The sequence below is a fragment of the Xyrauchen texanus genome, chromosome 28 (genome assembly GCF_025860055.1).
Source record: "Xyrauchen texanus isolate HMW12.3.18 chromosome 28, RBS_HiC_50CHRs, whole genome shotgun sequence".
Lineage (NCBI taxonomy): Eukaryota > Metazoa > Chordata > Actinopteri > Cypriniformes > Catostomidae > Xyrauchen > Xyrauchen texanus.
In genome coordinates, this window is record NC_068303.1 from 1026834 (window position 1) to 1049333 (window position 22500).

The 22500-nt window shown below is 41.1% G+C and overlaps 1 protein-coding gene and 1 pseudogene across 2 annotated transcripts in view; both read right to left on the reverse strand.

Annotated features, from left to right (window-relative positions):
- The window catches only part of LOC127621861 (MAM domain-containing glycosylphosphatidylinositol anchor protein 2-like), a 286776-nt pseudogene extending 264957 nt beyond the window's left edge, over positions 1-21819 (reverse strand).
- LOC127621889 (mitochondrial basic amino acids transporter-like) overlaps positions 1-22500 on the reverse strand; it is a 236701-nt gene that overhangs the window by 162212 nt on the left and 51989 nt on the right. The gene's annotated exons all lie outside the window — the stretch shown is intronic.

Here is a 22500-nt window from a genome sequence, read left to right on the forward strand (position 1 = left end):
GACGAAAGGGGCAGTGATATGACGAAAGGGGGCATTGATATGACGAAAGGGGCAGTGATGTGACGAAAGGGGGCAGTGATGTGACGAAAGGGGGCAGTGATGTGACGAAAGGGGGCAGTGATATGACGAAAGGGGCAGTGATATGACGAAAGGGGCAGTGATGTGACGAAAGGGGCAGTGATATGACGAAAGGGGGCATTGATATGACGAAAGGGGCAGTGATGTGACGAAAGGGGCAGTGATGTGACGAAAGGGGGCAGTGATGTGACGAAAGGGGGCAGTGATATGACGAAAGGGGCAGTGATATGACGAAAGGGGCAGTGATGTGATGAAAGGGGGCAGTGATATGACGAAAGGGGCAGTGATATGACGAAAGGGGCAGTGATATGACGAAAGGGGCAGTGATGTGCCGAAAGGGGCAGTGATATGACGAAAGGGGGCAGTGATATGCCGAAAGGGGCAGTGATATGACAAAAGGGGGCAGTGATGTGACGAAAGGGGGCAGTGATATACCGAAAGGGGCAGTGATGTGCCGAAAGGGGCAGTGATGTGCCGAAAGGGGCAGTGATGTGCCGAAAGGGGCAGTGATATGCCGAAAGGGGCAGTGATATGACGAAAGGGGCAGTGATATGCCGAAAGGGGCAGTGATATGCCGAAAGGGGCAGTGATATGCCGAAAGGGGCAGTGATATGACGAAAGGGGCAGTGATATGCCGAAAGGGGCAGTGATATGACGAAAGGGGGCAGTGATATACCGAAAGGGGCAGTGATATGACGAAAGGGGCAGTGATATACCGAAAGGGGCAGTGATATGACGAAAGGGGCAGTGATATGACGAAAGGGGCAGTGATATGCCGAAAGGGGCAGTGATATGACGAAAGGGGCAGTGATATGCCGAAAGGGGCAGTGATGTGACGAAAGGGGGCAGTGATATGACGAAAGGGGGCAGTGATATGACGAAAGGGGCAGTGATATGACGAAAGGGGCAGTGATATGACGAAAGGGGCAGTGATATGCCGAAAGGGGCAGTGATATGACGAAAGGGGCAGTGATATGCCGAAAGGGGCAGTGATGTGACGAAAGGGGGCAGTGATATGACGAAAGGGGGCAGTGATATGACGAAAGGGGGCAGTGATATGACGAAAGGGGCAGTGATGTGCCGAAAGGGGCAGTGATATGACGAAAGGGGGCAGTGATATACCGAAAGGGGCAGTGATATGACGAAAGGGGCAGTGATATACCGAAAGGGGCAGTGATATGCCGAAAGGGGCAGTGATATGACGAAAGGGGCAGTGATATGCCGAAAGGGGCAGTGATATGACGAAAGGGGTAGTGATATGACGAAAGGGGCAGTGATATGCCGAAAGGGGCAGTGATATGCCGAAAGGGGCAGTGATATGCCGAAAGGGGGCAGTGATATACCGAAAGGGGCAGTGATATGCCGAAAGGGGCAGTGATATGACGAAAGGGGCAGTGATATACCGAAAGGGGCAGTGATATGCCGAAAGGGGCAGTGATATGCCGAAAGGGGCAGTGATATGACGAAAGGGGGCAGTGATATACCGAAAGGGGCAGTGATATGCCGAAAGGGGCAGTGATATGCCGAAAGGGGCAGTGATATGACGAAGGGGGCAGTAATATGCCGAAAGGGGGCAGTGATATGCCGAAAGGGGCAGTGATATGCCGAAAGGGGCAGTGATATGACGAAGGGGGCAGTGATATGACGAAGGGGGCAGTGATATGACGAAAGGGGCAGTGATATGACGAAGGGGGCAGTGATATGCCGAAAGGGGGCAGTGATATGCCGAAAGGGGCAGTGATATGCCGAAAGGGGCAGTGATATGACGAAGGGGGCAGTGATATGACGAAGGGGGCAGTGATATGCCGAAAGGGGCAGTGATATGACGAAGGGGGCAGTGATATGACGAAAGGGGCAGTGATATGCCGAAAGGGGACAGTGATACTAAGAAAGATTACTGCGCTTTGAAATGACATTATAGACAACTTGAGATGAGCTTCAGTTCATGGGGATCCACCTTGTGCCAAAAGTGGCTTTTTCGATCCGTTTAAACATCTGCTAAAAGAATAAAATGGCAAGTGACCAGACACTGATTTACTGCTCCAAATATACTTTATTAGCTTACATTTGTTTGCAACATTTAGTCCATTAGATCTTCCTCTGGCCCAAAAAAATTTCATTCATTCTGCTATAAGGACAACATAAAGTGACAATCATATACTTACAATATTTTCAGTGAAAAATGACAAAAATGACTGATTGAGAAACTTGGTAAATGACTGAAAGGCTCAACATGCACAACGGCATCGCAAATAACACAGTAAACAGTGACACGGCGAGAGGTAATGCAGTAATATGCAGTAATATGCAGTAATATGCATGATTTATTCATGTGCAAATCATACAGGCTGAGGAAATGGATGCACTGTTGAGATGAGACACACAGAAGTCCACACGACTGGAGGGAGTGCAAATGAAAAGTGTACTCTCACCAGAGCATGGCATATAACATCTGTGATTGCAAGAATGCCCGTGGCTTGATCTCTCTTTCGTTACTTCACGGGAAAGGTGACGTTCCCGTGGCCCGTGAGGAGGGGGGCGGGATTCTTTCCTGAGGCTCTCGGAGCTATTTCAGGCAAAGAGTAATCACTCTTCGTTATGATCAAAGCAACACACACACTTCTGCATCCGTGCATCCAATGCACCATCCGCAGAGAATGCAACCTTTTCTGATACGCGCTGACCATACATAATTAATATCTTTGGGCTCGTGGTCAGTCCATTCTGTTATGTGTATGTGGGTTTGTATGATGAAAGTTTAGTTGTAGGACATCTTCCATCTACATATACAGATGAAATGGACATATCCAATGGACATACCCATTTTCATTTTTTTATGTCCTTTCTGTTATTTATCAGTCAGTTGTTCATCAAAAAGTAAAAAGAACATTAATTCTGATCACCCATTGCACAGGTGAGGAAAAATTACCTGTGCAACTTCTCTGTCATTCAACTGCAAATATTTGCTACAGAACTGCCAGTTCTCTTAAAGAGACAATAACACCCAGAACACCCAATAACACATTACAAACACCCCAGTAACCCACTTAGAACACTCCAGCAAACAACTAGTAACAGTGTAACAACCACATCACAACACCCTAGCAGCCACCAAACACACCCCAGCAAACATATAACAACAGCCTGACAACCACAATACAATGCCCTGGTGACCCGCTCAGAACACCCCAGCAACCACCTAGTAATGCCCTAGTAACCACCTAATAACACCTTAACAACCACATATAAACCACCCAGAACACCCATAGTAACCCAATCAGAACACCGTAGCAACCACCCAGAACACCCTAGCAAATATCTAGTTACAGCCTAACATCCAGATCACAACCCCCTAGCAGTGACCCAACACAACCCAGCAAAAATCTAGCAACAGTCTGACAATCAAATGACCATTTTCTGGCAACCCACTGAATGCACACTTGTAACCATCTAGCAACCACCCAGAACACCCCAGAAAGTATCTAGCAACAGTCTGACAACCAAATTACAATGCTCTGGCAACCCACTCAGAGAACCCTAGCAACCACCTTAAAACACCTTAACAACTGCATAGCAACCATACAGAACACCCAAGCAAACATCTAGCAATGGCCAAACCACCCCATTACAAACACCCTAGCAACCACCCAAAACACCCTAGCAACCACCTAGTAACGACCTAACAATAACATCACAACATCATAGCAGCCACCCAACACACACCAGCAAAGATCTAGCAACAGCATGACAACCAAATTACAATATTCTGGTAATCTACTTAGAACACCCTAACAACCACCTAGCAATGCCCAAGCAAAACACCCTGAAAACATCTAGGCAACCACATAGCAACCACTCAGAACACCCAAGCAAACAGCTAGCTACGGCCTAACAACAGTTAGCTATGGCCTAACAAACACATTCCAAACACCCTAATAACCCACTAAGAACACCATAGCAACCACCCAGAACACCCCAGTAAGCACCTAGTAACAGCCTAACAGCCACATCATAAAAGCCCAGCAGCCACCCAACAAACCCCAGCAAACATCTAGCAACAGCCTGACAACCAAATTATAATGTGCTGGCAACCCACTTAACCCACTCAACACGCTGAGAACCACCTAGCAACCCCCTGAAAACACCTTAGCAACCACCCAAAACACCCTAGCAAACACCTAGTAATGACCTAACAACCACATCACAACACCCTAGCAGCCACCCAACACCCCAGCAAAGCTCTCTCAACAGCCTGACAACCAAATTACAATGCTCTTGCAACCCAGTCAGAACACTTAGCAATCACTTAGCAAAACCCTAGTAACCACCCACAACATCTTAGCAACCGCATAGCAACCACCCAAAACACCGTCATTTTATAAAAGGGAATTTGTTAGTAGAAAACTGAACTCTATATACTCTATATGAACTCATATAAACCAATTATTTATAGTTGTCCAGTTTATCTCTATAATATGATACAGTATAATTATTATTACTTTGAAGATTAGTTGAATACAATAGTGATATAGTATTTATCTTCACCTGGAGCTTATATTCTGATGCTGCTGAGTGTCTTGTTCATCATGTTGCAAGGGCTGTATTTTATACAAGCATTGTCTGCAACATTAGTAACAGTATTGTAACAGTAAACATCAAAGGCACGGCGGCCCCTCGGCACACTAGAGCAGAGTTCCCGATTTCAGGGGCCCCGTGCAATTGAGTGGTTTGTGTGGTGCTACTGTTGATGTCTATCCAAACACTGTATTCTAGAGAGGAAACACTGAAAGTTGACGCTGACATTTGACGGCGGTGTTTACTGTTCATTGAGAACAACATTCATGCCTGTACGAGACAAAATGCAGCTGGAAAAGAAAGAAAAGTGGATCTTAGCAGCGTTTCCCCCGGTGAGACGTCAACACAGGAACTCGAGCGAGTAGAAGGCAGCCGAGATGACATCAACGGACGTGCAGCTCTTTAAAGGCGCACCGCTGGGAGAACACTCGCAGGAGAGACCGTGTCAGCTGCTCCAGCTAACGTCCATCGCCCATGAACGGTAGGAAATTTGGTCTGAGGGCAAACTGTCACTTGCGCTCTCATCTCACGCTGACAGAAACGACTTCACTGCTGCAACCACTTTATTTCCCAAACAAGCTGAACATCTCCGCCGCTGTCTCTTGCATTCTCTATGACTGTCAATCTCACAGACTCTCTGAATAGAATACAGAATATGTAGCATAATGTCCACATTTCCACAGAAACATTATCTCCACTCATCCACATTTTTAAAACCAATAAACATGGTTACCATCTTCAAAAAGACACAAAAACTTAATAAGACTATAAAATCAGCAGGGGGTCACAGTTTGATCAGTGTACTCTGATTCCCGAACAAATGACTCTTAAGTGTCGGTTCTTTGAATATACAGCACAAAACATACAATGCGACCAGTGTACTCTGATTCCCGAACAAATGACTCTTAAGAGTCGGTTCTTTAAATATACAGCACAAAACATACAATGAGACCAGTGTACTCTGATTCCCGAACAAATGACTCTTAAGAGTCGGTTCTTTAAATATACAGCACAAAACATACAATGCGACCAGTGTACTCTGATTCCCGAACAAATGACTCTTAAGAGTCGGTTCTTTAAATATACAGCACAAAACATACAATGCGACCAGTGTACTCTGATTCCCGAACAAATGACTCTTAAGAGTCGGTTCTTTGAACATACAGCACAAAACATACAATGCGACCAGTGTACTCTGATTCCCGAACAAATGACTCTTAAGAGTCGGTTCTTTGAACATACAGCACAAAACATACAATGCGACCAGTGTACTCTGATTCCCGAACAAATGACTCTTAAGAGTCGGTTCTTTGAATATACAGCACAAAACATACAACGTGACCAGTGTACTCTGATTCCCGAACAAATGACTCTTAAGAGTCGGTTCTTTGAATATACAGCACAAAACATACGACGTGACCAGTGTACTCTGATTCCCGAACAAATGACTCTAAAGAGTCGGTTCTTTGAATATACAGCACAAAACATACGACGTGACCAGTGTACTCTGATTCCCGAACAAATGACTCTTAAGAGTCGGTTCTTTGAATATACAGCACAAAACATACAATGTGACCAGTGTACTCTGATTCCCGAACAAATGACTCTTAAGAGTCGGTTCTTTCAATATACAGCACAAAACATACAATGTGACCAGTGTACTCTGATTCCCGAACAAATGACTCTTAAGAGTCGGTTCTTTCAATATACAGCACAAAACATACAATGCGACCAGTGTACTCTGATTCCCGAACAAATGACTCTTAAGTGTCGGTTCTTTAAATATACAGCACAAAACATACAATGCGACCAGTGTACTCTGATTCCCGAACAAATGACTCTTAAGTGTCGGTTCTTTAAATATACAGCACAAAACATACAATGTGACCAGTGTACTCTGATTCCCGAACAAATGACTCTTAAGTGTCGGTTCTTTGAATATACAGCACAAAACATACAATGAGACCAGTGTACTCTGATTCCCGAACAAATGACTCTTAAGAGTCGGTTCTTTAAATATACAGCACAAAACATACAATGCGACCAGTGTACTCTGATTCCCGAACAAATGACTCTTAAGAGTCGGTTCTTTAAATATACAGCACAAAACATACAATGCGACCAGTGTACTCTGATTCCGAACAAATGACTCTTAAGAGTCGGTTCTTTGAACATACAGCACAAAACATACAATGCGACCAGTGTACTCTGATTCCCGAACAAATGACTCTTAAGAGTCGGTTCTTTGAACATACAGCACAAAACATACAATGCGACCAGTGTACTCTGATTCCCGAACAAATGACTCTTAAGAGTCGGTTCTTTGAACATACAGCACAAAACATACAATGCGACCAGTGTACTCTGATTCCCGAACAAATGACTCTTAAGAGTCGGTTCTTTGAATATACAGCACAAAACATACAACGTGACCAGTGTACTCTGATTCCCGAACAAATGACTCTTAAGAGTCGGTTCTTTGAATATACAGCACAAAACATACGACGTGACCAGTGTACTCTGATTCCCGAACAAATGACTCTAAAGAGTCGGTTCTTTGAATATACAGCACAAAACATACGATGTGACCAGTGTACTCTGATTCCCGAACAAATGACTCTTAAGAGTCGGTTCTTTGAATATACAGCACAAAACATACAATGTGACCAGTGTACTCTGATTCCCGAACAAATGACTCTTAAGAGTCGGTTCTTTCAATATACAGCACAAAACATACAATGTGACCAGTGTACTCTGATTCCCGAACAAATGACTCTTAAGAGTCGGTTCTTTCAATATACAGCACAAAACATACAATGTGACCAGTGTACTCTGATTCCCGAACAAATGACTCTTAAGAGTCGGTTCTTTCAATATACAGCACAAAACATACAATGCGACCAGTGTACTCTGATTCACGAACAAATTACTCTTAAGAGTCGGTTCTTTGAATATACAGCACAAAACATACAATGAGACCAGTGTACTCTGATTCCCGAACAAATGACTCTTAAGAGTCGGTTCTTTGAACATACAGCACAAAACATACAATGAGACCAGTGTACTCTGATTCCCGAACAAATGACTCTTAAGAGTCGGTTCTTTGAACATACAGCACAAAACACACAATGAGACCAGTGTACTCTGATTCCTGAACAAACAGCACAAAACATACAATGAGACCAGTGTACTCTGATTCCCGAACAAATGACTCTTAAGAGTCGGTTCTTTGAACATACAGCACAAAACACACAATGAGACCAGTGTACTCTGATTCCTGAACATACAGCACAAAACATACAATGAGACCAGTGTACTCTGATTCCCGAACAAATGACTCTTAAGAGTCGGTTCTTTGAACATACAGCACAAAACATACAATGAGACCAGTGTACTCTGATTCCCGAACAAATGACTCTTAAGAGTCGGTTCTTTGAACATACAGCACAAAACACACAATGAGACCAGTGTACTCTGATTCCTGAACAAACAGCACAAAACATACAATGAGACCAGTGTACTCTGATTCCCGAACAAATGACTCTTAAGAGTCGGTTCTTTAAATATACAGCACAAAACATACAATGAGCCCAGTGTACTCTGATTCCCGAACAAATTACTCTTAAGAGTCGGTTCTTTGAATATACAGCACAAAACATACAATGCGACCAGTGTACTCTGATTCCCGAACAAATGACTCTTAAGAGTCGGTTCTTTGAACATACAGCACAAAACATACAACGTGACCAGTGTACTCTGATTCCCGAACAAATGACTCTTAAGAGTCGGTTCTTTGAATATACAGCACAAAACATACAACGTGACCAGTGTACTCTGATTCCCGAACAAATGACTCTTAAGAGTCGGTTCTTTGAACATACAGCACAAAACATACAATGAGACCAGTGTACTCTGATTCCCGAACAAATGACTCTTAAGAGTCGGTTCTTTGAACATACAGCACAAAACACACAATGAGACCAGTGTACTCTGATTCCTGAACAAACAGCACAAAACATACAATGAGACCAGTGTACTCTGATTCCCGAACAAATGACTCTTAAGAGTCGGTTCTTTAAATATACAGCACAAAACATACAATGAGCCCAGTGTACTCTGATTCCCGAACAAATTACTCTTAAGAGTCGGTTCTTTAAATATACAGCACAAAACATACAATGAGCCCAGTGTACTCTGATTCCCGAACAAATTACTCTTAAGAGTCGGTTCTTTAAATATACAGCACAAAACATACAATGAGCCCAGTGTACTCTGATTCCCGAACAAATTACTCTTAAGAGTCGGTTCTTTGAATATACAGCACAAAACATACAATGAGACCAGTGTACTCTGATTCCCGAACAAATGACTCTTAAGAGTCGGTTCTTTGAACATACAGCACAAAACATACAACGTGACCAGTGTACTCTGATTCCCGAACAAATGACTCTTAAGAGTCGGTTCTTTGAATATACAGCACAAAACATACAACGTGACCAGTGTACTCTGATTCCCGAACAAATGACTCTTAAGAGTCGGTTCTTTGAATATACAGCACAAAACACACAATGCGACCAGTGTACTCTGATTCCCGAACAAATGACTCTTATGAGTCGGTTCTTTTTATTGAATGAAAAACCTTCTAAACCGCAAATGATTCATTTTGTCCTGTCCGAATCAAAATAAACCAAGAACTGTAATTACTGGATGGTTGTCAATATGACATTTCTAAATAAACAAAAACATAAAAGGTCTGTAAACACCCGTTGCAAGAATATGTTTGAATGAAACTATGAAACGATGTGATTATTTAGCAGCGGACTGCTGAAAAGGCTGTAAAGACGATAAGAGAAAGTAATTATTAATTAGAAGTATTTTATGAATCATTAATGATGTGATCAATAGATGCTTTATGATTCCTCTGCTGTTATTTGAGCTGTAAATCTTCCTTCTGAGGTGGAACTGTTGTAATCATTCCTCACAATGTGTTTCTCTCCACAGTCAAGATAAGTGATTCGTTCACGCGAGTAATAAACGATTCCATGTTATTCTCTCAGATAACTGAAACCTCTCTTCAGAGTTACTGAGCGGCGCTCCGAACCAGTCTGAGAGGAACTGCTGTCAATCATCCTGTCTGGATTCACTTCAAACGCTTTCATCTCACACAAACACACACACATGCCAATGTGTCTCGTGACAGTGCACACACACACACAAACAAACACACATACACACTCACTCACACATACTCTCACACACACACACACACACACACACACACACACATACACACACACACACACACACACACACACACACACACACACACACACACACACACACACACACACACTCACACTCACACACACATACACACTCACTCACACATACTCTCACACACACACACACACACACACACACACACACACACACACACACACACACACACTCACACTCACACACACATACAAATACACTAACACATACACACACACACACTCAAGTCAAGTGGTTTTTATTTGACTTGAGTGCGTGTGTGTGTGTGTGTGTGTGTGTGTGCGTGTGTGTGTTTTGCACTGAGTGTACTCTGATTCCAGAACAAATGACTCTTATGAGTCGGTTCTTTAAATATACAGCACAAAACATTTTTGTGCTTCAGAAATGTTACTTTTTAAATGTAGCAGAACAGACAATAATAGACAGTTTAATGCAGCTGTAGATTTGTTTTACTGGTTGAGATTAGGGAACCCAAAGTTCATATGAGACCTTCACCACTGGTTTAATGGCAGTCTACACTGTGACAACTTGCCCCATGTAGTGTGCCCCCTATAGGAGCATGTTGTCACAAAAGGTCAATGTGTGTACAATGAAAATGTTAAATCGTTTTTTTATAGCCGAGACTGACTGTCCTGAACCTGTTCTGTTCCCATGACAAATGTACATGTGATCACACGACACGTCAGCCGAAGAAACGTGCTCAAACACCACCGTAGATTTCAGCTTCCTGTTTGCCCTACTTACTGCCGAGTGAAGCACAATATATACGGCATAAACCAGCGCCGCTGTGTATGACTCACAAGCAGGAAGAGGAGGATGCTGCGCTTGCGGCCTCATGCCGTCTCAGTCGTGTGTTTTGACACACTTAGACTACTGAAGACATCAGTGTCAACACGTTCACCGCGGCTCTGCTCCTGTTGTGTCAACGCTACTTAAACCTCACGGAGAAATAGCCCTGTTGAACCGCCAGCGAGACGAAGTGGTCGCAATCACTTCACATTTGTTTCAAGAATTGACTCTCTGGCACACGAGAGGGACGCAGACGTGGGGAGAGAATGGCGGATGTTGTCGCCATGACAACAGACATCACTTCACACAGGAGCATCACTTGGAACGGATGTGTGGGCTACAACGGCACACACGAAGATTAGCATGAGACCGACAGGAGTCTGACACTAAAATGCTCTCTCGCTGTCTCGTGATGTGGGCGGGATGCAGTGATAGACCTTATGGTCCTCTACATCAGTTCAATAGTTTAAGTCAGATGGTGCGAACAACATGTAGATTGTCAATTGTTGAAAAGTAAAAAATAAATAAATAAAATTAAATAATTTAAGTCAGGTGGTGTGACCAACATGTAGATTGTCAATTGTTGAAAAGTAAAAAATAAATAAATAAAATTAAATAATTTAAGTCAGGTGGTGCGACCAACATGTAGATTGTCAATTGCTGAAAAGTAAAAAATAAATAAATAAAATTAAATAATTTAAGTCAGGTGGTGCGACCAACATGTAGATTGTCATTTGCTGAAATGTAAAAATAAAATAAAATAATTTAAGTCAGGTGGTGCGACCAACGTGTAGATTGTCATTTGTTGAAAAGTAATAAATAAATAAATAAATAAATAAATAAATAAAATAATTTAAGTCAGGTGGTGCGACCAACATGTAGATTGTCATTTGTTGAAAAGTAAAAAATAAATAAATAAATAAATAAATAAAATAATTTAAGTCAGGTGGTGCGACCAACATGTAGATTGTCAATTGTTGAAAAGTAAAAAATAAATAAATAAAATTAAATAATTTAAGTCAGGTGGTGCGACCAACATGTAGATTGTCAATTGTTGAAAAGTAAAAAATAAATAAATAAAATTAAATAATTTAAGTCAGGTGGTGCGACCAACATGTAGATTGTCAATTGTTGAAAAGTAAAAAATAAATAAATAAAATTAAATAAATTAAGTCAGGTGGTGCGACCAACATGTAGATTGTCAATTGTTGAAAAGTAAAAAATAAATAAATAAAATTAAATAAATTAAGTCAGGTGGTGCGACCAACATGTAGATTGTCATTTGCTGAAATGTAAAAAATAAATAAAATAAAATAATTTAAGTCAGGTGGTGTGACCAACGTGTAGATTGTCATTTGTTGAAAAGTAAAAAATAAATAAATAAATAAAATAAAATAAAATAAAATAATTTAAGTCAGGTGGTGCGACCAACATGTAGATTGTCAATTGTTGAAAAGTAAAAAATAAATAAATAAAATTAAATAATTTAAGTCAGGTGGTGCGACCAACATGTAGATTGTCAATTGTTGAAAAGTAAAAAATAAATAAAATTAAATAATTTAAGTCAGGTGGTGCGACCAACATGTAGATTGTCAATTGTTGAAAAGTAAAAAAATAAATAAATAAAATTAAATAATTTAAGTCAGGTGGTGCGACCAACATGTAGATTGTCAATTGTTGAAAAGTAAAAAATAAATAAATAAAATTAAATAATTTAAGTCAGGTGGTGCGACCAGCATGTAGATTGTCAATTGTTGAAAAGTAAAAAATAAATAAATAAAATTAAATAATTTAAGTCAGGTGGTGCGACCAACATGTAGATTGTCATTTGCTGAAAAGTAAAAAATAAATAAATAAAATAAAATAATTTAAGTCAGGTGGTGCGACCAACATGTAGATTGTCATTTGCTGAAATGTAAAAAATAAATAAATAAAATAAAATAATTTAAGTCAGGTGGTGCGACCAACATGTAGATTGTCATTTGCTGAAAAGTAAAAAATAAATAAATAAAATAAAATAATTTAAGTCAGGTGGTGCGACCAACATGTAGATTGTCATTTGCTGAAAAGTAAAAAATAAATAAATAAATAAAATAATTAATAATAATATAAACAAGAGGTATTGTTCTGTTTATACGTATTTTTCTGAGACGCCGAGGAACACCGTAGACTGATAACTTCCTCTAACAGATGATTCAGATCAGTGCTCGATGATATTCACGATTACATTTAATAGGCTAATAAAATCAAAGCCAGTTTAAATTTCATAGCAGGAAGGAAATGTATATTTCATAACGCACAATGTTGTTGCAAGTAACGATCATTCTTCCCCTCAGATATGTTTCAAAGCAGATCAGTGTATCAAAGAATATCATTTGCATCTGATCGTTCCAATTTAGTAACAAAACTGATCCCAAATCAGCCTCCAGTAAACACAACCCGTGCCAGCTTCAGATTGCCAGTCCAAAGTCATTGCTTGTGCCAGTGGACATGCGTCAAACGGGCACTGCAGTGTCTCTCTTACTCTCGTTACAGTAGGAAACGCGAGGATCCTGATGCAAGGGAATTGATAAAGAGCTCTGGAGGAGCAACAAAGAGCGCTTTAGTCGCACTGGAGGAATGCATTTGCATAGCTTAGAAGGGCCGCCGCATCTGAAGCTCGCTGTGAAAAGATCCCGAGACTTCGCCAGCATCCAGCGCAGCAAATAAAGCGGAACGGCAAAGAGCAAAGTCTTGTTTTTATCAACCGAGCAATGACACGGAACATTATTATGCAAGGTGCATGTCGCGATTCTCCTGTGATATCTTCATTGTGCATCCAAGATGACCTTTAACCTCCTTATAAATGTGATCGATCAAGCCAAAAATGAAAATTCTGTCATTGTTTGCTCATCACGTCGTTTTAAACCAGTACGGCCATTTTGACATAGAAAACAAATTCAGATATATTTGTAAGAATCTTCACGCAGCTCTTTTCCAAACAATAATTTCATGACGAAATTCATTCTGTAAAGCTCCAAAAAGGACCCCAAAATGCTGTAGAAGTACATCTCATGCGCTATGTCCCATGTCTTCAGAAGCCACGGGAGAGCTTTGTGTGACAAACGGACCCAAATTTGAAACTCCAAAATGTCATTTGCGATCACATCCAGTTCTCTGGAGAGAGAGATATATGAGAGCAAGGGCAGAGGAGAAGATTTTCAGTGAATAACAACTGAAATTTGGGTCCTTTCCTCACATAAAGTGATCTAATGACTGTTTTTGGAAGTTTTTGGAGTGGGACTGTCACGGTCACTGTGAAGTATCTGTCATTGTTTTACCTAAATAATTTCTCCTTGTTTATTAAAAATGGTTTCCTTTATCTGAGCAGTCTTGGTGACTTTTCCTCCATTTGCATCTGAACAACCAATTGGGCTTGATTCGAAGTCTATGTGGTCATAAAATATAAAAAAAAAGCGACACCTTTGCTATTCGTGGTCAAAATTGACCAACCATTAAAAATGAACGAGAAAGACAAAAAACAGATTTTTTTTTTTTTGTATCTGTCAAATACAATCAATAAATCACCACAACACTGAAATGAGACTCTAATGCTGCGTTCACACCGGACGCGAATAGCGCGTCAAATTCGCGCCTATCGCGTCTAGTTATACGCTTGACCACTTTGAATCCATTCGCGCGTCAAGAGCGAAATTGACGCGCGTAAAAAACAAAAGTCTGAAGCGAAATTTACGCGCCTGACGCGCGTCGGAGGCGAAATCCGATGACGGCCATCTTTTTACAAAATGGCTGATGTTGATCGAGCATTCGTGGAGAGAGTCACCGCTCTGTATTTGCTCTGGAGAGCAGAACAGCGGCGTATGGGTCGTCGTCGCCGTACTTGGGTCCACCAGCGAGGGGCGCGGGACATGCTGGAGAGGAGCCACTGCCAGGTCTGGGTCGGGTTGCGGCCAACAACTCCTCCAGAGAGGCACTCCGGGTGAGGGATGTCTTCATGGCACACTTCTCGGCGGAGGGAGCAGTACCATGGCAGCCGACGGAGTAGCGTTTGAAGTCCTCCTCATGACTTCCCCACAACGGCTCTTTAAAGAGCCACCCACAAACCTATAAAGAGCTAAACTATCTAAAAATAGTCCATTATTATTATATTTTGTATTTTTTTCCCAGGTTGTCAGCCCCAGTTCCAGGATGTCAGGTCCACAACATGCACATTTATTAAGTTGAGACTTTTTAAAAATGTCAGGTTTTCCATGGTAGTATATCAGGTTAAATTATTTATTTATTTTTGTTTTGATGATAAATGGAGCCAGCCTCCAAAAGTAATTAACCTGTCCTGTGTTTTTTTCCTTATTCAACACTGTCCAGACACTAATGTTGGTTGTCTTTACGTTACAATAATAATGAAAGTTTACGTCACTTTACCTCCTGAGTGACAGCAGGCAGCTAGGCTCCTGATTGGTTAACGCGGCGCGAATTGACGCCAAAGTTCAGATTTTTCAACTCGGGCGGCAGACGCGAATTCGCGTCAAACGCGTGAATGCACAAGATGCACCATTCGCGCGTAACGCGCCAGACGCTCAATTCGCGCCATTCGCGCGAACTTGACGCGCGAATGAGGCGTATTCGCGTCTACCGCGCCGCCCTCTACGCCTCATTCGCGCCGCAGGATTTTTTTTACGCGCGTAACGCGTCTTTGCATTGACTTAACATTGAAATCACTCGCGCCTGACGCGCTATTCGCGTCCGGTGTGAACGCAGCATAAAACATCCTCAGTGCAAAACACACACACACATACACACACTATCTCAAACACACACACACACACACACACACACACACACACACACACACACACACACACACACACACACACACACACACACACACACACATGTTGGTCTACCTATCATTATGGGGACTTTCCATAGACATAATGTTTTTTATTCTGTACAAACTATAGATTCTATCCTCTAAACCTAACCCTACCCCTAAACCTAACCCTCACAGAAAACCTTCTGCATTTTTACATTTTCAATAAAACATTGTTTAGTATGATTTTTAAGCGATTTGCATTATGGGGACACTAGAAATGTCCTCATAAATCACATTTATAGCATAATACCCTTGTAATTACTAATTTGTAACTTACAAAATTGTCCTCGTAAATCACAAAAACACGCACACATACACACACACACACACACACACACACACACACACACACACACACACACACACACACACACACACACACACTCTCTCTAACACACACACACACTCTCTCAAACACACACACTCACACTTTCTCTCAAACACACACACACACACTCACACTCTCTCTCAAACACACACACACACACACAGTCTCTCAAACAAACACACACACTCTCTCTCTCAAACACACACACACACTCTCTCTCTCAAACACACACATACACACACACACACACACACGCTCTCTCTCAAACACACACACACTCTCTCTCAAACACACACACACACACACTCACACTCTCTCTCAAACATACTCACACACTCTCTCTCAAACAAACACACACACTCACACACTCTCAAACACACACACACACACACACTCTCAAACAAACACACACAAACACACACACACAGTCTCTCAAACAAACACACACACACTCTCTCAAACACACACACACACACACACACACACACACACACACACACACACACACACACACACACACACACACACTCTCTCTCTCTCCCAAACAAACACACACACACACACACACTCTCAAACAAACACACACAAACACACACAGTCTCTCAAACAAACACACATACACTCTCTCAAACACACACACACACACACACACACTCTCTCTCCCAAACAAACACACACACTCACACACTCTCTCAAACAAACACACACACACACACACACAGTCTCTCAAACAAACACACTCACACACACACACTCACACACTCACACACACTCTCTCTCAAACACACACACACTCTCAAACACACACTCTCTCTCTCAAACACACACACACACTCACACACACTCTCTCTCAAACACACACACACTCTCTCTCTCAAACACACACACACACACACACACACACACACACTCACACACACACACACACTCACACACACACACACACACACTCACACACACTCACACACTCTCTCAAACACACACACACACACACTCTCTCAAACAAACAAACACACACACACACACACACACACACTCTCTCTCTCAAACACACACACACACACTCACACACACTCACACACTCACACACACACTCTCTCTCAAACATACACACACTCTCTCTCTCAAACACACACACACACACTCACACACTCTCTCTCTCAAACACACACACGCACACTCTCTTTTATTTCATAAAATAAAAAAATAACCATAATACCATTTCAATTCCATTCTCTATAAAACAAGTCTTAAACTCTATGGACACGACGGCGGGCGCTATATCGTGATAATAGTTTACGCTTAAAGCGTTAAAGTCTCCGTATACATCAGTCGGGCGTATGAGGTGTCATTTGAAAGCTTAAAATCTGAACTTTTCATTGATAACATCACTTCTGCATTTATGTTACTTAAAATAACAAAATAAGGCCACAAAATATTCGCGTTAAAATTAGCGCCCCCTAGTGGTTATGTGGTAGAAATATCTACATATCAAAATAAAAGTCCTTCACATAGCACCTACATAAACAGACATGTCATATATCAAATGAAAGATCTCACTCTCAGGAATGTGACTGTATAGTGTATTTATGTGTCCTAATAACACAGTTCAATAAGAATCACAAAGTGAAATATGATTTCTGTAAGTCATCAAATACAAACGTTTCTTTATGCTCTGATAACTGCTGCTACTTTATATCTGCTGTTACTTTAGGAAGATCTCTAAACAATGAGCCATTTTTACTTGCCTGTGAACTTGTTTATGTGAATAATCCAATGTTTTATCTTAGAGGTCCAGAACAAAATATGCCATCCAGAAGGAAGCGCATGCTAAACAAATCATTTGAAAAATACATTTTCAACTATTGATGATATAATGACACATTTATATCATCGCGAAGGGGAGGATCTCAGCTTTCTAATGACTAATGACCTTGTAGTCCACTCAGAGGCCGAGATATTCAATGAAATAATGAGGGTGTTGCTTGAACTGATCATTAGACTGAATGTCTATGGACGAGCACATCTGTGAGGGGTATAATGTGTTAGAGCGCCCCCTACAGTTCACATCTGTGAGGGGTATAATGTGTTAGAGCGCCCCCTACAGTTCACATCTGTGAGGGGTATAATGTGTTAGAGCGCCCCCTACAGTTCACATCTGTGAGGGGTATAATGTGTTAGAGCCCCCTACAGTTCACATCTGTGAGGGGTATAATGTGTTAGAGCCCCCTACAGTTCACATCTGTGAGGGGTATAATGTGTTAGAGCTCCCTACAGTTCACATCTGTGAGGGGTATAATGTGTTAGAGCCCCTACAGTTCACATCTGTGAGGGGTATAATGTGTTAGAGCCCCCTACAGTTCACATCTGTGAGGGGTAAATGTGTTAGAGCCCCCTACAGTTCACATCTGTGAGGGGTATAATGTGTTAGAGCTCCCTACAGTTCACATCTGTGAGGGGTATAATGTGTTAGAGCCCCCTACAGTTCACATCTGTGAGGGGTATAATGTGTTAGAGCTCCCTACAGTTCACATCTGTGAGGGGTAAATGTGTTAGAGCGCCCCTACAGTTCACATCTGTGAGGGGTATAATGTGTTAGAGCCCCTACAGTTCACATCTGTGAGGGGTATAATGTGTTAGAGCCCCCTACAGTTCACATCTGTGAGGGGTATAATGTGTTAGAGCCCCTACAGTTCACATCTGTGAGGGGTATAATGTGTTAGAGCTCCCTACAGTTCACATCTGTGAGGGGTAAAATGTGTTAGAGCTCCCTACAGTTCACATCTGTGAGGGGTAAAATGTGTTAGAGCTCCCTACAGTTCACATCTGTGAGGGGTATAATGTGTTAGAGCGCCCCCTACAGTTCACATCTGTGAGGGGTATAATGTGTTAGAGCGCCCCCTACAGTTCACATCTGTGAGGGGTAAAATGTGTTAGAGCGCCCCCTACAGTTCACATCTGTATACTGTGATGGAATGTGATTCTTTCTGCCACCTAGTGGAATAAAATGAGACTTTTCAAAGTGACAGAGTGAAATGAACCAGAGTTACATGTTTACAAAATAAAGACAACATAAAAAAAATACAAGGTTTTTTTTTTTTTTTTTTACTTTCTGTTTATTATAATATTATAAACACATAAAATATTATATATGATTATTTTATTTGGGGGGTTTATTTGAGTGTCTCAAAAAATTGGCCCCATTGACTTCCATTTTAAGTGCTTCACTGTAACCTCGATTTATTATTATTAGTGGTGCTTGCCAAAGGCAAAGCATCACTATTGTTCTCTTGCATACTTATTTTTCTTCTTCTTATTATTATTATTCCACACAAATTTTGGCACGCTACTCCTCCACTGTTCACACAGTGGACAAAAAGTGGCCAAAAAAGTCCCAATGACTTAACATTGCAGAATGTTCAGAAATTTAAATCCCAACCGACGTTTTCACACACACAGACACCAAAGGGCCTGACAGCCCTGTGCCTCTCCCTCTCTCTCTCCCTCAGAGGATTTATATTATCAAGCAGCCAAAAAGTAATGACCTAAAATCTTCATAGCCACACCCTAAAAATGCTAAAAACTTGTTAGCATCATGCTAACACATGCTAGCATCGCCTAGCGAAGTGTTAAAACACGCTTAAAATGTACTAGCATCATGCTAACACATGCTAGCATCGCCTAGCGAAGTGCTAAAACACGCTTAAAATGTACTAGCATCATGCTAACACATGCTAGCATCGCCTATCGAAGTGATAAAACACGCTAAAAACGTGCTTGCATCATGCTGACACATGCTAGCTTCGCCTAGCGAATTGCTAAAAAATGCTAAAAATGTGCTAGCATCATGCTAACACAAACATAACACCTACATGCTTCCATCATGAAAAACAGATGCTAGCAACATACTATGACAATTATATAAGTGCTTAGCAAAAGTTAGAAAATGCTATTTGACGAGTTTTGCCAAGGCAAGCACCACTCACATTTTCTTCAGGAAATTTACCTATCTAGTTATTATTATTATTTTATAAAGAAAACAAAATGTTTCTGTTAACCAAATGTATGGCACAAATGCTGTCGATTGAGTTAAACGTGTATAGGATATTCCTTAAATATCGTATCCCATTGCGTCTCTTCTAAAGGTTTGTAAACATTTTATTAATTGAAAATGACAAAAATACAAATAAAAATATATTTGAACTGTGTGGAGCTCAAGCTAACATGCAATGCAACACAATCTCTATCACTTATGAGAAACACTGCAGATATGAGGTCTGTTCCATCATTTTCATCTCATTGGCATTCAACAGCAGCATCACATACTGACAGATCCATCCCACCAATCACACTGAACTCATTGATTTTCAAATGCATTCTTTAGGATGAGTAAAACGCAGCTCTGCTGAAACTCTATTATCCTGTTACCCCCTCACAAACACACACACACGCTCCCATGAACGCCCCTCGAATGTGAACTGACTTTAAACACACATCTAGTTGATATTACCTCCATCATCTCTGAGCGTGAGCCAGCAGTCAAACGCCCCTCAGTCACAGCGACACATAAACAATGCTTAAATATTCTCCCTAATGACACGTGCACATCATGACTCATGGTCAGATCTGGTTTGGTCAGAACGCCACTCGTTGCATTCAGCATGCGATGAGAATTCAGTGAGCAACTGTTACACATGCATGAGGATTTTACAAGGATGCATCCACATTTATCGACTAATGATGTTGTTGTTGTTGTTGTTTTTAAGCTCATTTGACAGCATTTGTGTAACTGCCTCAATGTAACCTTCATTTGGGCTTTTTTAAAGAAAACGAGGGACGAGTCGAAACACATTTTTGTGGTCATTAACATGATGCACAAATGCTGTTGATTGATCTAAACTTGCATTCAACCAGGAGTATTCCTTAAATACCTTCTGTAAAGATTTGTATATGATAATAATAATAATAATAATAATAATAATAATAATAATAATTATATATATAATGCAGTAAAAATAAAATAAAAACAGATTTTGTTTTTGCACTATTTTAATTAAAACTATGATTTTTAACTTAACATTTTTAATAAAATACATTGTAATGATAATAACTGGAAACCCCAAAGGGAGATCTGTACAGAATAACATAAATAAAAACATAAATAAATACATTCATTTTAATTAGAAAGATGCAACATGTTAAATAAAAATAAATATATATATATTAAAAAAATGTGTGCATTTTTAGAATTAAAATAATGCTGTTTATTTTTAAATAGCATAACAATTGAAATTAACTGTTGCATTTTTAATGGGATTAAATAAATATTCCTGACCACTTTTATTGATTCATTTTACTGTAGAAACCTGTGGATTGAGTCTGTGGAAGTTTGAATTGTATAATGACTACAGAATAACCCAAACCCAACTTCTGCAAAAAATAAATAAATAAATAAATAAATACAATTCTAATAATTAAAAAAATATATAATTTTAATTCTAAAAAAAATGCAACAATTTCCATTTTGCATTTTTAAAATGGTCTTTTTTAATGTCATTTTTAGCAAGGATAAATGTGCAATGAATTGCTTTAAATTATTGTAGTAATAATGAGAATATGTGCTGGTTCTGCCTCGATGAGAAAGTCACTGATGCATTTGTAAAGGTGTTTAGATGTCTGATATTCGCGCATATAAATCCCCTCGCATTGGGCGCCTGTGGGCTGAGCTCACACTGAAACACATTGTGCATTTGGGACGATGTGTGAAATGCTGTTCACATGAACACATGGAATATGAATGTGTTTGAGTTGTCTGTGGTCACTTACCATACACTCCCTGACACGCGATGCCCTCCAACACCAGCACCAGAACCCCTAAAACGCGAATAATCCCATCCATTCTCACGTGCCTCTCAACATATCCAGATTAAAGCGCCGGAGTCACTTCCAAATATGTGGGAAACAGATGCGCGCTGATCTCACCACACCGGATTAAAAAGTGCAATGTGGTCAGCATTTAATCATCCTTTGACGGACAGAAGAACGAACTGGTTCCCACATGCGATCCGGTTCGGTCACTGAGTCGAACTCGTGTACTGGCACACATTACGCATGACGCATGTTAATCGCGCGATCCACGAACATTCCAGCTGTCAGCGCTTCATCTGCGATTCATCTGTGCTTTAAATCAGTGATTGCACCGGATCCGTGCTGCTCTCTGGCCGGTTCTGTTCACGGATGGTCGTGCGCCCGCAGCATCAGGACCAGCGGCGTGCCGAACTGCGCGGGCACGAGGAACGCGCGTGCATCTCTCTCTCTCTCTCTCTCTCTCTCTCTCTCTCTCTCTCTCGGGTGTGGAAGGACGAATCGAAGACTTGGTGGTTTTGTCGGAGCCGAAACGAGTCGAGTTTGTTCGCATCAAGGCCGAATCAGCCGTCGCGTTGCGCAATCACGCGCTATGGAACCCGCGTTGAGAGAGTGACACCCACTTCCACCCGAATGAAGGATGAGAGAGAGATTCTCCTGGGGTACAACTTATCTGCTCGCAAAGTGCATCAGGTTTGGGTGCCTTTTAACCCAC